At 37.8% G+C, this 15,701-nt stretch overlaps 1 protein-coding gene and 1 long non-coding RNA gene across 8 annotated transcripts in view; one reads left to right on the forward strand and one right to left on the reverse strand.

The window, feature by feature from the left end:
• LOC115302810 overlaps positions 1–15,701 on the reverse strand; it is a 63,344-nt gene that overhangs the window by 17,283 nt on the left and 30,360 nt on the right. The gene's annotated exons all lie outside the window — the stretch shown is intronic.
• NUMB (NUMB endocytic adaptor protein) overlaps positions 1–15,701 on the forward strand; it is a 184,873-nt gene that overhangs the window by 283 nt on the left and 168,889 nt on the right. Inside the window, exon 1 of one of the 7 annotated variants that reach the window (XM_029952781.1) lies at positions 7,477–7,496. The exons of the other annotated variants lie outside the window; for them this stretch is intronic. The gene's annotated coding sequence lies outside the window, so the exon portion shown is untranslated. Of the gene's footprint in view, positions 1–7,476; positions 7,497–15,701 lie in introns of those variants that run through there. 7 annotated transcript variants of the gene reach the window in all.

The raw sequence follows: 15,701 nt of genomic DNA on the forward strand, positions 1-15,701 counted from the left end.
TTCGCGTTGGCAAGATAGGCTGGGGCCAGACTCAAGCGGTTCTTCCTGGGTGGTCCCTTGGGACGTCCCGCTGCTTGGGCATGGGCACTGACCTGCGGCCGGTGTGTGAGGGATAAGTTCCCTGAGGAGACGGGAGTGGACGGGGGTCCCAGAGAGGGGGGATGACCCGAGGTGACCGTCAGCGACCTGGTCCGAGGACCGGGTGACTCGGGAATACACACCCAGGACAGCTTGGGTGCGAGGGAAGAGAGCAGAGGAACTCGGGAAACCCAGAAACGGCCCGAGCGGAGAGAGCTGGGGGGCCGGGAAATTGGGAGTGGCCCGGGTCCGAGGGAGAAGAGAGACCAAGGGCGGCCGGGGTCCCGGGTGACAGTGAGCGGCCTGGGTCTGAGTGAGGGGCATCGAGAAAAGGCAGAGGCGGGGGGTTGGGGACTTTCCTGAGAAAGGCGACTGTCGGAGGACTCCGGGGGAGTCTAGGAGAAGCGGGTCTTAGGAGGGTGGGACCTGTGGAGACCTTGAACAGCTGGGGAGGAACAGGCGCTCCCTTCCCCCACTGCTGGTCTGGGATGGGAGACCCAAGACTGGATTGGGAGCTCCTGGGTCTGAGAATCTGTGGGGGACCAGGGGTCCTCGGCGAGTAGTTCGGATTTAAGACTGGGGTGAGGGGGTCTAGCCGGGAGTCGAAGTTCTCTCAGTTGGAGAGGAGTCAAGCAAAATGACACGGGTGGGCGGGGAGAAATAATTTCCTTGTAGGAAGCGTGAAGGAGATAGGGCGTAGATAGGACGCTGTGGGAGGGTGCGAGAAAGTTGCTCTGGAAGAGAGTGGTGGTCTTGTGGAAACTGGCCCTAACAGCAGATACGAGAAATTAACAGTGTGGTCATTAGTAGATTCTAAGGACTTAAGATGTAGAAGAAACTTCGGCTTCATAATAGAAGATGGAAGAGAAGAGCATCCTAAAAGCAGGGTTAAGTGACTTGCAATTCTAGTGGCTTAGGAAAAAACATTTTTTGTTTTAGGATGACACCAGTAATACTAGAAAATGAGGACATTGACAGAATGGGGAATTTGAAAGGAGAAAGGGGAGGTGAGGAGTAGCTGAAACTAAGGGAGTAGGACTGGGGATTTGATCAGAAAGTCATGAAAGGATAGGCATAACCCTGGCCAAATTTGAAATAAATTCCACCACTTAGCTTGGATGATTTAACTTCTCTGTTCAAGTTTCCTAATCTGTACAATGGTGACAATAATATCGGGTTGTTTTTTCGCATACGTTAATATTTGTAGAACTTTTAGAATAGTGACTGGCACCAAGTAAGCAGTGGGTACTGACTGGATTGTTCAATAGAGGATTAAGACCAGATTTTTTTTATAAATATATTTTTTAAATATTTTATTTATTTTTAATACAGAGAGAGACAGAGCATGAGAGGGGGAGGGGCAGAGAGAGAAGGAGACACAGAACCAGAAGCAGGCTCCAGGCTCTGAGCTAGCTGTCAGCACAGAGCCTGACGCGGGGCTCGAACCCACTAACGTGAGATCTGACCTGAGCCGAAGCCGGAGGCCCAACCGACTGAGCCACCCAGGCGCCCCAAGACCAGAGTTTTTTAATGCAGTGATTCTTGAACTTTAGCTTGCACCAGAATCACATGGAGGACTTGGTAAAACACAGACTGCTGGCCACAGTTTCTGATTCAGTACATCTGGAGTGGTCCTGAGAATTTGCATTTATCTCAGGTGATGCTTATGTTGGTCAGAGGATCCCACTTTAAAAACCATTTGCTTTAGTGAAAACAGTAATAATGTTTAAACGATCTTAAACTATCTGTCTACCCTGCTAGAGACAAGTAGAGGCAGATGCAAACATGATCCAAATATAAGGGATATCCTCTATTAAGCCCTATGTTTCTCAAACTGTGGATTGTGGTTTGTTAATAATTTATAAAATCACTTTAGTGGGTTACTACCAGCATTGAAAATAAAGTGAAAAAGAACAATTGACTAGCATTGCATTTGGTGAAGAAAAATATTGTTTTGGGAAAATTTTCTCGTGTGTGCTAGGGCACAATGTAAAATCTATTTCTTATAGTCAAAAGAGTTTGAAAAACCGTTTTGAGCCATGCAGTGCAGCAAAAGTAGCCTTTCAGTAGGGGGTTCTAGGGACTGCGTTTATTATTTATTTGTTTTTCTGGTAATTCTGTCTCAGGTGGTTGTACATTCTATTAAGTTTCTTTGGCTTCTGATTTGGTTTCTCCTGTGTTTGCCTGATCACATACTGCATTGTGCCTCTTTTTAGATATTGAGAATCTTTGGCATGAGGACTTAAGGAAATTTGAGTCAGAGAAATGAAATTGAGTGGTGTTTCTCTTGTGCACTCTTGTTTACCCTTTCTTTTTATACCGTTGTACGATAAAGCATTGTCTGTAAAAAACCTAAGTATACACAGACATATTGGCAGTAAACAATTAATGCCGAAATGGACTGGTTTGAGAATAGTTCATGTATAGAAAATAAGTAAAAACCAAATAAGACACATTTCAAAGAAGAAAAGCAAAGGAGTGTTTCTTTTTTTTAAAAGGGGGTGAAAGTAATTTAAGGCTTCTCATGGCCTTACACTAATACAAAACATATAAAAGCATTTTTTTAAAAGTTTATTTTATTTTGAGAGAGAGAGAGATTGCACCCATGAGCAGGGGAGGGGGAGAGAGAGAATCCCAAGCAAACTCTGCTGTCAGTTTGGAGCCCTGAGACCTTGGGATTGATCATGACCTGAGCTTAACCAACTGAGCCATTCAGGAGCCCCTAAAATGAAAGCATTTTTAAAGGAATCAGATATACTTGTGTATTTTAGGTTTCTAGGTTTTTGAAGGAAGAAAGTGATAATAATCTACAGTAAAATGCACCTGGGATAGAGGTTTAACTACAAAGCAGATAGTTTATTAAGACGGAGCTTTTGTTTTGATGATTTTTCTCCCTTGAGAATGAACTGGATGTGGCACATGCAAATTTAACTTGTTTGAGGGACCTACATGCAATCTACAATACCTTTTTAAAGCTATATTAAGAAGATGTGTATTTTTGGTTTGCTTTTTCTTCTGTAAAAACCTAGATGGTTTGTATTTAAGAAGAGATGATTTAGATTAATTTTTATGGATACAAGAAGAGAGAAAGCAGTATAGAAAACTGAGAGAGGCTTTTTTTTTTAAAACTGAGAGATTCTTGCAGCACTCTTTAAAATCTTTAATCTAGGGGACTTATGTAGCCCTTTCACTAATGTTTTATGAAATTTTGAAGAAACTCTTGGTGTAGCTTTGCAGTCAGATTTTTACATAATTATTTCTCTTCCAAAAATGATTGTTCTCAGATTTTTATATTTCATTAAAATTTCTATTTTTCTTTGGAAGACTATAAAACATATAATCATTATACATTTGAATTGAAAAAGATAAAGTCTTTTCACAAAAGAAATTTACTGATTCTTGTAACCAAGGTTCCAAGGATGAAAGCTGTTGAATTCCTTGCATTGCATTAAATGGAGTATCCCTACCACCAAAATGGTTGTTTTTTAAGTCATTGTGCAGTTGGTGGGCACATTTATATAGATCATTCAGTTCTTTACTAATTGATGGGGGTATATGTACAGTCTTAATAATTGAGTGTGGAAAAATATAAAAGTTCACTGTTCATAATTGTGAACATTGACCAATTTGATTACTGGCTTTTTGATAAATGGACTTTATTCAGTTGACTTCTTATTCATCCATAATCTAATCACACTTACCTATGAATAGCTCTGATTGCTTAGCTCATCTTATAGTGAGATTTATTAATCTGTAGTTGAATAAATGGTGGTTTTTAAATCCCAAAGAAACTGTATGTTCCTGACTACAATTTAGTGAGACTTAATTTCACATATCAAAGAAAATTTAAGTAAATGATTTAGAAAAGAAGTTCAATTAACACTAGTTAATTAAGTTTATTTTCTATTTCAGTAGCGTTTTATCCTTTTATAAATAGCTTCTGATCTGCTGTTTCTAGCCTTTAACTACCCATACAATAAGCCTTAATGGAAATGTTGGTGCCTGAAAATTTAGTAGTGTAAAGGTGCAGAAATTTATGTCTGGTTTTCAGTTTGCTGAGAGGATTACTTTTATCAGAAAAGATCCCTTCGGAAAAGATCCCTTTTTATCACAAAAGATCCCCGTAAAGGGATCCCTTTAAGATCCCTTAAAAAACAAAAACTTTTTTTTTAAAAAGGTTATTAATTTTTTTTGAGAGAGAGTGTGTGCGCAAGCGCGTGCCAGCGGGGGAGGGGCAGAAAGAGCCAGGAAGACCAATCTCAAGCAGTCTTCTATGCTGTCAGCACAGAGCCCGAAGTGGGGCTTTAACTAAGAACTGTGAAATGATGACCTGAGCACAAACCAGGAGTCAGACACTTAACCGACTGAGCCACCCAGGAGCCCCTTGTTTATTTAGTAGAGTATTTGAAAACCTGCATTTTATTTTGAGCTTGCCAAAACATATCTATTATGTTCAATAGATTGTGATTTCCACAGAATTCTCTTGAATTCTCCCAGTTTCTGAACTCTGATACATGTTTTCCTTGATAGGGCTAGGGAGAAAGGAAACAATTGTACTCCTTAAATATTAAAAAATAAATTTTCTACCTAATTTTTTTAATCTTGACATTAGGATAAATTCTTTATTTACCAAGAAAATTTGTTTCAGTAATGCAACCTATTGGAATTTTCATTATTAAAGTCAGAAATACTGTATAAAGCCTTAGGATGTTTGTTCAGATCTGAGATACTGGTTCTGATAGAATAGGATGTCCTCATGATACTGCTTGTATATTTTTGAGAATATAAAATACACACTTGGAAATCTTGGAGCAAAAGGAGGATTGAAACTAAGGGAGAATGAGGAGAATACTGACATGTGTTTAAGGAGGAGTCTGGAGGATCTGTAGGAAGTGTGTCTAGAGTAGTGAGCCCCTCTTGGCAGTTTTCCTAGAGTGACATATGTAAAGGAGGATGATCCTATTTGCAGCATTCTCTCATGGACTTATTTTTTTGTACTGTGCAGTTTCCACTGCTTGCTATAACTCTTCCTTTGTTATCTTCCACTCAGGAAAGCAGGTCAGAATGCACTGAGAATTGCTAGTCCTAGAGGATGAGAGCCTGGGCAGTACCATGTGGATATAGAAGGCTGGACACTTGTCTCTGTTTCTGCAGCTCTTGGGAATAGGTCCCTAGCAGTCATAACTATGGCAAGTCATACTACTTGTCCTTTCCGGTGTAATCTGGGATTAAGCAGTAGGAAGAGATCCCCAGTCATCTTAAATGGGATACTGTGTTAACAATTAGTTGTTCTGTGACTTCCTCTTTTCTCACCACCAAATCTTTATTTCTCCTCACTTGCTTGCTGATTCCTTACATTCTTTTAATCAGGATCAAAGTTTTTTTTAAATGTTTTTTTAAAATTTATTTTTGAGAGCGACAGCGTGAGGAGGGAAGGGTCAGAGAGAGAGGGAGGCACAATATGAAGCAGGCTCCAGGCTCTGAGCTAGCTGTCAGCGCAGAGCCTGATGCGGGGCTCGAACCCACGAACTGTGAGATCATGACCTGAGCCGAAGTCGGACGCTCAACCAACTGAACCACCCAGGTGCCCCTCAAAGTTTTGAGTTCTCTGATTGGATAGCCAAAATCTTAATTGTGGTAGCTTGTTATATTAAGGTGCATATAGTTAATTAGGAAAAAGATTATCATCAGATTTTTCAAGTTATTTGGGGAGCAAGTAGAACACTGTTTGGTTCCTGAATAAAGGGAAGGTCAGGGAAGCTAGCAACACTGAGAAAAGCAAAATTTGTGACTTATTTAAGATTGAACTTGGCTATCTTTGACCTTAGAAAAGTAAAAGTTAGTTATGCTTTGGTACTGGTCAATTGTGTACGAATACACTTTTGGTGCCTTTTAGTTGTGTCACGTTGTGCTTCTTTGCATGATTTATGAAGGTTTAGTTAAATATTTTTAATATAACCAACTTTGTTATAAGGAGTTTTTGCTCCTAGTATTCTTTTTTTTTTTTTTTTGCTTTTTATTTATTTTTGAGAGACAGAGAGAGACAGTGCAAGCAGGGGAGGGTCAGAGAGAGAGGGAGACACAGAATCCCAAGCAGGCTCCAGGCTCTGAGCTAGCTGTCAGCACAGAGCCCGATGTGGGGCTTGAACCCATGAACTGTGAGATCATGACCTGAGCTGAAGCCAGACACTTAACCGACTGAGCCACCCAGGTGCCCCGCTCCTAGTTTTCTTTAATCAATGTATTTTTTTTTCAAAGAGTCTTACAGAACCATAGAATACCCTGATGATGACAGAAGGATATTTGTAACTACCATATTATGAAATTGAAAAAAGTATTGTGTTCTGAGGAAGCATGGTAGAATGGACACAATCGAGGTTTTAGAATTGTATGACCATGTTTTTGAATCCTGGCTCTATCATTTACTAATTTGGCATTTTAGTGAATCTCCCTTAGCCTCAGTTTTGTCATCCATAAAATGGAGCTTATAATAGCCTCTTTATCAGCCTGATGATGAGAATTAAAAAATAATTATTTTTTTTACATTTATTTATTTTTGAGGGACAGAGAGAGACAGAGCACAAGTGAGGGAGGGGCAGAGAGAGAGGGAGACACAGAATCTGAAGCAGGCTCCAGGCTCCAAGCTATCAGCACAGAGCCTGATGCAGGGCTCGAACTCACAAACTGTGAGATCATGACTTGAGCCGAAGTCGGACACTTAACCAACTGAGCCACCCAGGCACTCCAGTTGTCTTATTTTTAGTCCCATCTGTGGAATAACTTGAATCTTTCTTTTAATTCAGCTATATTTTTTGCCCTTAAGTCACAGTAAATTCTTAATTACTTACACCCATGTTGTCAGTGTTATAACTAATCCCTAAATTCTTGGGGTTATGAAGTATAGTAATGGAACCTACTACATACATTTTTCATTAGACTTGACTTCCATTTTATTTAAGCTAATATTTAAGTATTGAATTTCCCTGGCATTGAGTATCATTATTAGGAGTTCTCAATCTGTTTCTTGCAACTCTTTGAGTTGGAGTGGATGTTTTCTACAGTTAATCCATTTACTCATCAAATATTATCTGTAGACAAAAGTAATAAGTTCTAAAAATATATGTATACTTAAAACAAGTATGTTATTACATTTTTATTAAATTATGTAATTAAATTTTAAATAAGTATATGAATTGAAAATTTTATTTATTTATTTTAATGTTTTATTTATTTTTGATACAGAGACAGACTGAGCATAGAGGGGGAGGGGCAGAGAGAGAAGGAGACACGGAACTGGAGGCAGGCTCCATGCTCTGAGCTAGCTGTCAGCCGCCCAGGGCCTGATGTGGGGCTTGAACCCACGAACGTGAGATCTTACCTAAGCCGAAGTCAGAGGCTTAACCGACTGAGCCACCCAGGTACCCCTAAATTTTTTATTTTGACGGCTAGACTGAATTCATAGTAGTTTTGGTTGACTATCTGCTCTGTCAGTGGATGTTGAATATATTCAGCTATTATCATATAGGGATCAGTTACTATTTTGACTTTTAAAAGGTTCATCCTTAAAAGCTCTGAGCCTAGTTTTCTACCTTTTACTTACCCAAATGTGCCATTTCAGAAACACTAGTATACTTCTGTTGCCCCTAACATGACATATACATTCTTTTCTCTCTTTCTCTCTTTTTATTTTTTGGATAGCTATATTCAGACATAATTGACTACAGTGAAATTACAAATGTTTATACAGCTGATGAGTTTTTACCTATTTATCCACCACAATCAAGAGAAGGAACATACGGGGTGCCTGGGTGGCTCAGTTGGTTAAGTGTCTGACTTTTGGTTTCTGCTCAGGTCATGATCTCATGGTTCATGGGTTTGAGCCCTCATTGGGCTTTGTGCTGAGTGCAGAGCCTGCTTGGGATTCTCTCTCTCTCTGCCTCTCCCCAGCTTGTGCTTGTGCTCTCTCTCTCTCTCTCAAAATAAATTAAAAAAAGATAAGGAACATATTTAACCTCTCTAAAAGTTTCCTTGTGCATCTTTGTAATCTGCCTCTCCTTTTCCACCCACAGAGGTAACCACTAATCTGCAGTCATTATAGATTAGTTTGCATTTTCTAGAATTTTGTGCAGAGAATTGTATGGTGTGTGCTTTTTTTTGATAGGTCTGGCTTCTATTACTCTACCTAATTTATTTGAGATTTATTCATGTTATTTTGTGCATCAGGAATTTATTCATTTTCATTATTGAGTAGTATTCCAATATGATTATATCATAATTTAAAAAATCTATTCTCTTGTTGATGGATTGTTTCCAGTTTTTGTCTGTTCAAATAAAGCTGCTGTGAGTTTTTGTATGAACATGTATTTTCATTTTTCTTCGATAATATATCTGGTAGTAGTAGAATTGCTGTTTTATATGGTAACTCAGTTTTCCAAAGCAGCTATACCATTTTATATTTTTACTGGCAGTGGGAAATGAGCATTCTAATTTCTCCACATCCTCACCAACACTTGTTATTACTTCTGTTTTTTATTATAGCCATCCTAGTAGATAGGCAGTGATAATTCACTCTGGTAACTGTTTTCAATTTCCCTGATGGCTAATGATGAGGATTTTTTTCATGGGTTTATTGGCTATTTATCCTCTTTGGAAAAATGTTTTTTAGGATCCCTTGACCATTTAAAAAATGAGGTTATTTGCCTTTTATTATTGAGTTTGAGATGTAAAAAATATACATTCTGGATATAACTCCCTTATTAGATACATGATTTGCAAATATTTTCTTTTCCTTTTTTTCTTTTTTGAAGGGTTTTTTGTTTTTGTTTTTGTTTTTTTTTTGTAACCTCTCTACCTCACATGGGGCTCTGACTGATGACCCTGAGATGAAGAGTTGCATGTCCTTCTGACTGAGCCAGCCAGGTGCCCCTGTTGCACAAGTTTAATAAAATATTCTGTTATTAATTCTTCCAAGTAGCAGTTTGTTGGCCTTTTGGTCTCCTGTGGCAGCTGGGGTCATGGTGCTGAGGGAAGTAGTTTAGAGTTGTAAGAATGGGTTATAAATGAACCCCCCTGATTTAAATATATGGTATGATTTCATCCTTATGTTACTTAAAATTTTTTTTAACGTTTATTTATTTTTGAGAGACAGAGACAGAACATGAGGGGGTGAGAGGCAGAGAGAGAGGCAGACACAGAATCTGAAGCGGGCTCCAGACTCCCACATGGGGCTTGAACTCATGAACCATAAGACCATGACCTGAGCTGAAGTTGGACTTTCAACTGACTGAGCCACCCAGGTGCCCCCATCCTTATGTTACTCTATACTCGAACATTAAATGAAGTTCAGGTATCATTTTTCTGCTTACAGGGCAACCTGTGTCTGTAGTTCATTAATGGAAATCAGGGTTAGATTTTTTTTAAACATGTTACTTAAAGGAAGAATAGTTTCTATTATGCCTCTTCTTTTTTCCCCTCACTCTCTCCCTGCCTTTCCCCTCTTTGACTCACTTACCCTAGTGCCTTTTTATCTAAAGAAGACACTTCTTTTGGATTAAACACATAGCCTTTTTCCAAGAGATCAAATACTAAGGCCTTATTTTATGGGAATTCAAAGAAATGTTCTATAGTGATGATTAAAAACATAGAGAAAAATGATAAAGATTTTAATTAACTTAGGTAAATTCACAATCAAGAATATCATTAATATCAGAGTTTTCTATGTAATCTTAGTTGGAGATGAGAATAGCATGCTATTTTCCTTTTCATTTAAAAATACAATTCTTTTACAACCTGTGCGATTTACTTAGCATTTTGAGATAAACTGATTCTTTTTTTTTGAGAGTGAGTGAGTGAGCGAGCGAGCTAGTGAGCACGGAGTGGGGGAGAGAGAGAGAGAGAGAGAGAGAGAGAGAGAGAAGGAGAGAGAGAGAGAGAGAAAGAGAATCTCAACACTCATCACAGAGCTCAATGCAGGGCTGATCCCATGATCCTGGGATCATGAGCTGAAATCAAGAATCAAATGCTTAACCGACTGAACCATCCAGGCACCCTTGGAACCTCCTTTTTTAACATGCACTTTAATATTTTTATAATTATTTGAAAACAGTTTCAAACCACTGTATAAAATTCCATTAAAGGATATATCATCATTTATACAACCAACTTCCATGGTTTTCACATTCAGATTGCTTATTAATTGTCAATTATTATAAACAAATCTGGGGCACCTGAGTGGTCCAGTCAGTTAGGTGTCTGACTTTGGCTCAGGTCATGATCTTATGGCACGAGTTCAAACCCTGCATCGGTCCCTTTGCTAACAGCTTAGAGCCTAGAACCTGCTTCAGATTCTGTTTCCCTCTCTCTTTCTGCCTCCTCTCCCCCACTGATGCTATGTCTGTCTCTCACTCTCTCAAAAATAAACATTAAAAAAGTTTTATGAACAAATCTTCATTTATATTGCTAAACAGATATCTTTGTCCACATTTCTATATTGTTAAGATAGATTCCCATAAGTAGAATTATAAAGTTCAGGTATACATTTCTTAGGGTTCTCAAGAGAGTGAAACATTGCATAATTTCTTTCTAGAAAGGCTGTACAAATTTACATTCCCATTAGCAGTGTATGAGCTTGAGATATATATCTTTGCCAGCAGTGTTATCATTTAAAAATATTTGCTAATTTGATAGGGAGAAAATAGTAACTGGTTTCTGAAATTTGTATTTTATCACTAGTGGAATATTTTAAATATGGTCATTAACCTGTAAGTATTTCCTTTAAGTGAAGTTATGTTTCTGTTCTTTGTCTTTTTTCCCTCTTTTTGAGTTGTCTCTAATTTTTTTGATGTTTATTTATATTTGAGAGAAAGTACACGTGCACTCATGAGAGGGGGAGGGGCAAAAAGAGGGAGAGATTGAATCCTAAGCAGGCTCCGTGCTGTCAGCACAGCTCGTGAGATTATAAACTGAGCCAAAATCAAGAGCCTAGTGAGCTACCCAGGTGCCTCACATGTCTCTAAATTTTTATGTGGAATCTAGTGGTGGATAATATTCAAAGCTGTTATTTAATTTACATAAATGATCAGCAAAAACTGATTTAATGCCCTTTTCAATTTGGTTTTGCCCTCCTTCCTGCAATTGCTTTCTGATTTTGTCCTTTAATTTCCGATAAATGGAATAATACTATGTATATTCTTTTTATCTGGCTTTTGCTTAACATACTTTTGAGATTAACTTTGTACATTTTTTTTTTTTATTAAGGAAATGGAAAGTTAACAGCAATAGTATTTAAAATGCATTTTAGGGGCACTTAGGTGGCTCAGTCAGTTAAGCATCCAGCTTTGGTTCAGGTCATGATCTCACGGTTCGTGGGTTTGAGCCCTGCATTGGGCTTTGTGCTGACAGCTCAGAGCCTGGAGCCTGCTTCAGATTCTGTGTCTCCCTGTCTCTCTGACCCTCACCGTGCTTGCACTGTCTCTCTCTGTCTCTCAAAAATGAATAAATAAAAAACATTTTAAAAAATAAAATAAAATGCATTTTATATACAATGCCATTTAAGCGATGGCTAAACTATGGTTTAAGTGTTCAGTTTACCTCAAGTACAAGTTGTATCTCCCTAAGACACTGTTTCCGTCAAAGTAGCTATTTTAAGCCAGTCATCTTTTTTTAATATGTGGATAATTTCTAGAGGGAGCATTTAGAATGAACATGTACCAAGAATGCATAAGAAAAAAAGTACATACATTTAAGAGTCTCACTTAATAAAAGGAGTATTGCTTAATAAGACCCTGGGGTTTATTTGCCTCTTAAAAGCACCAACTTAAAAATTTTTCAAAAGTTTATATTGCACAAAACCTCAGGTGAGTTACTAAACAAAAAATAAGGTTATTTTCAGAATAAAAATTATTTTCAACCAAAAATGCGTTTTAAAAATTTGAAGAAAATAAGACATCCTCATTGAATAATAAATTCACATCATTATTTTAAACAACAGGTAACTTCCTAGGTAGCACAGTATTCCATTTTATGAATACCACACTTTGTTTTTCCATTCTTCTGTTGATAGACATTTGCATGATTTCCAGTTTTGCCTGCTTTGAATAAGGATGCTATAAACATTCTTGTACAAGTCTTTTTGGGAATATATGTTTCATTTCTCTTGGTTGAATACTTAAGAAGGGAGTTGTTAGGCCAGAGGGTATATGTCTATTTAACTTTATAAGAAATTGTTGGGGGCGCCTGGGTGGCTTAGTTGGTTAAGCGCCCAACTCTTGGTTTCAGCTCAGGTCATGATCTCAGGGTTGGAGAGTTTGAATCCCAGGTTGGGCTCTGTGCTGAGAGCACGGAACCTCTTGGGATCTTCTCTCTCCCTCTCTTTGCCCCTCCTCTGCTTGCATTCTCTCTGTCTCTCTCAAAATAAATAAACTTAAGTAATTTGCCAAATGGTTATCTACTAGCAGTGTATGAGATCCAGTTGCTGCCAATCTTTACCACCACCTGGGTTGTTAATTTCTTTGATTTTTTTTTAAGCCATTCTAGTGGGTACAAAGTGATGTCTTAGAATGGTTTTAATTTGCATTTTCCAGATGACTAAAGGCATTAAACACTTTTTTTTTTTTGGCTAAAATCTTTAGAAAGCGTATTTGCAGATTAATAGTAAATATCTTAATAAAAGGTTCAGGATGTTTTATTACTATATATGGATCTAGACTTAATCTGATTTATAAGATCAGAGCTTAATTTGTAATTAAAAGTAAAATGAAGGGGTGCCTGGGTGGCTCAGTCAGTTGAATGTCTAACTTTGGCTTAGGTCATGATCTAATGGTTTGGGTTCGAGCCCCTCATCGGGCTCTGTGCTGACAGACAGCACTGAGCCTAGAGTCTGCTTTGGATTCGTGTCTCCCTTTCTTTCTGCCCTCCCCCACTCGCACTCTATATCTGTCTTTCAAAAATAAACATTAAAAAAGTAAAATGGAAAGGATGTATTTCAAGTATATGACTTTTCAGAAGTTATATATCATAGTGATAATTCATATAGATTACTTGGAGTTAAGAAAAAATGGCTGCTGTTTAATATTTGTGAGAATTTTGTTTGATAGTAAATGATTCAAAAGGAAGACTTGAGACTGTGTTTTGTAGAGCTTATTTTGAATTTGGTACATTGAATCATTGATTCAGGAACTTAAAATTGCATAATCTGGCTAGGAAACTAGTCTGTATTTGAGCCACAGGTGAGAACTGATAGTCTAGTAATGGAATCAGGTAGTAATAATAATACTAGCAGCAGCTAATGCTGTATTCTAGGCATTGTTCTAAGTGCTTTACATGCACTAATTTAATTCTTGCAATAACTCCTATGAGGGTATATGTTGAGGAGTCTGAGGCACAGACGTTAAGCAGTTTGCCCAAAATCATAGAGCAAATGGTAGACTTGGACATAGATAATCTGGCTCCGGAGACTGTATTCTTACCCTTCAGTGCTTAAGTGATTAAATGCAGTCAATTTTGAGTTCTCTATAGAGCAATATACTTGTGTGGTAGTGGTGGTCATTGTTTAAATGGGGATTTCTCTTTTCTTTTTCTTTTCTTTTCTTTTCTTTTCTTTTCTCTTCTCTTCTCTTCTCTTCTCTTCTCTTCTCTTCTCTTCTCTTCTCTTCTCTTCTTTTCTTTTCTTTTCTTTTCTTTTCTTTTCTTTTCTTTTCATGTTTGTTTATTTTGAGAGAGAGAGAGAGAGAGAGAGAATGAATGAATGAATGAATATCCCAAGCAGGGATTCTCAGCACAGACCCCCACATGGGGCTTGATCTCACAAACCATGAGATGATGATGACCTGAGCCGAAACCAAGAGTCGGACATTTAAATGACTGAGCCACCCAGGCACCCCAAGTTTGGATTTCTAAGTTTGCAAATAGGTTCTCTACAAGTCTCTCTCACTCTCAATATTCTGGTCATGTATCCCAGTTGGGGGTATTTATGGAAGGAAAGTTTTATCTGAATTAACAGATGGTGAACAACTCCAGTAACCTGAGATTGAGGGCTTTCCTAGAGAAGATGTCATTTCTGTTTGTACTTTAATTGAGCCTTTGAATTGGAGTGACTACTTTCAGACAGTCTTCAGCAGTGTTTGTTTAACTGGTCTTTGTGAAAATCTCTAAACGTAAATGTTTAACATCCTCTGGAAACAAACTGAGAGAGATATGAGGTTGATGGAATTTGTGACTGAAATATGTTGGGGCTAAGAACAGCACTCCCTAAACATTGATATTCCCATAGGTATATATGATATGCTGACTCAAGAAAAGTTCTTTTCTTCCTGGGGCACTTGGGTAGCTTAATTGGTTAAGTGTCCGACTTCAGCTCAGGTTATGATCTCATGGTTTCGTGAGTTCAAGCCCTGTGTCTGGCTCTGTGCTAACAGTTCGAAGCATGGAGACTGTTTCAGATTCTGTGTTTTCCTCTCTTTCTGCCCCTTCCCCAGTCTCACTCTCTCAAAAATAAATAAAATAAAATAAATAAATAAAAACATTAATAAAAAAATTAAAATTCTTCCTGAATCTCTTGCATATTGGGTATAGATAGAATTAATCTTTTAGGGTAGGGCTAGATTTTTTTTTTAAGTTTATTTATTTATTTATTTTGAGGGGGTGGTGAGGGCAGAGAGAGAGGGTGGGAAAGAGAGGATTGCAAGAAAGCCCTGCCAGTGCAGAGCCCGGTGTGGGGCTCAAACCCATGAACCATGAGATGTTGACATGAATCGAAATCAAGAGTTGGATGCTTAACTGACTGAACCACCCAGGCACTCTTAGATTTTTTTTAAGATTTTACGTTTAAGTAATCTCTACACCCAATGTGGGACTTCAACTCACAACTCCAAGATCAAGAGTTGCACAGTCCGCTGACTGAGCCAGCCAGGTGCCCTGTAGATTTTTTGGTCAATTTCTTAGAAAGGTTTAAGGAAGGAAATGAAAGTATGTATTGGCTTTTTATGTTGCCACACCTTTTGTGTCTTTCTCCACTTCTGATTTGACATTGTTGATATCATGGGTACCGTAAAGAAATTGGGGTAGATGAGTAGTATTTTGTGTGTAGTGAATGAAAGGATGTTTTAACCTCTCTGGGTCTTTGTTTTTCTTTTATGAAATGATGGTATTGGACTTAATGATCTTTAAAGTTTTTTAATGCTGAAATATTCAAATTATTCTGAAATTATAATGGATAATATATGAATATAATTAAGTTTTTTAAATATAGAAAAATAAATAGTGCCAGTGCTGTTTATAGAATAGCATCCATTTGTCGTTGATCTTCATTTGGGATCGTTAAATCATATATCATATTTGTATTTACATGTACATGTAATAGAAATACATTCTGTTTCTATTTACATTTTTATGCTCTCTTTGCCTCTCAGAGCTGGTATTACGCTCTTTATTTACTGTAGCTTTTCAATAAATTTAGATATCTGGTATGTCTCATACCCCCTCGTTGTTATTCTTTAAAATTATCTTGATTATTCTTCTATGATTTTTGGTATACTGCTTAGTATACTAAGTATACTCTCTGGGTATTTGGTAATCAGTACATTCGTATTGAATGAATATAGTGAACAACAGACGGTTACTGTCTA

The sequence above is a fragment of the Suricata suricatta genome, chromosome 9, assembly GCF_006229205.1.
Source record: "Suricata suricatta isolate VVHF042 chromosome 9, meerkat_22Aug2017_6uvM2_HiC, whole genome shotgun sequence".
Classification (NCBI taxonomy): Eukaryota; Metazoa; Chordata; class Mammalia; order Carnivora; family Herpestidae; genus Suricata; species Suricata suricatta.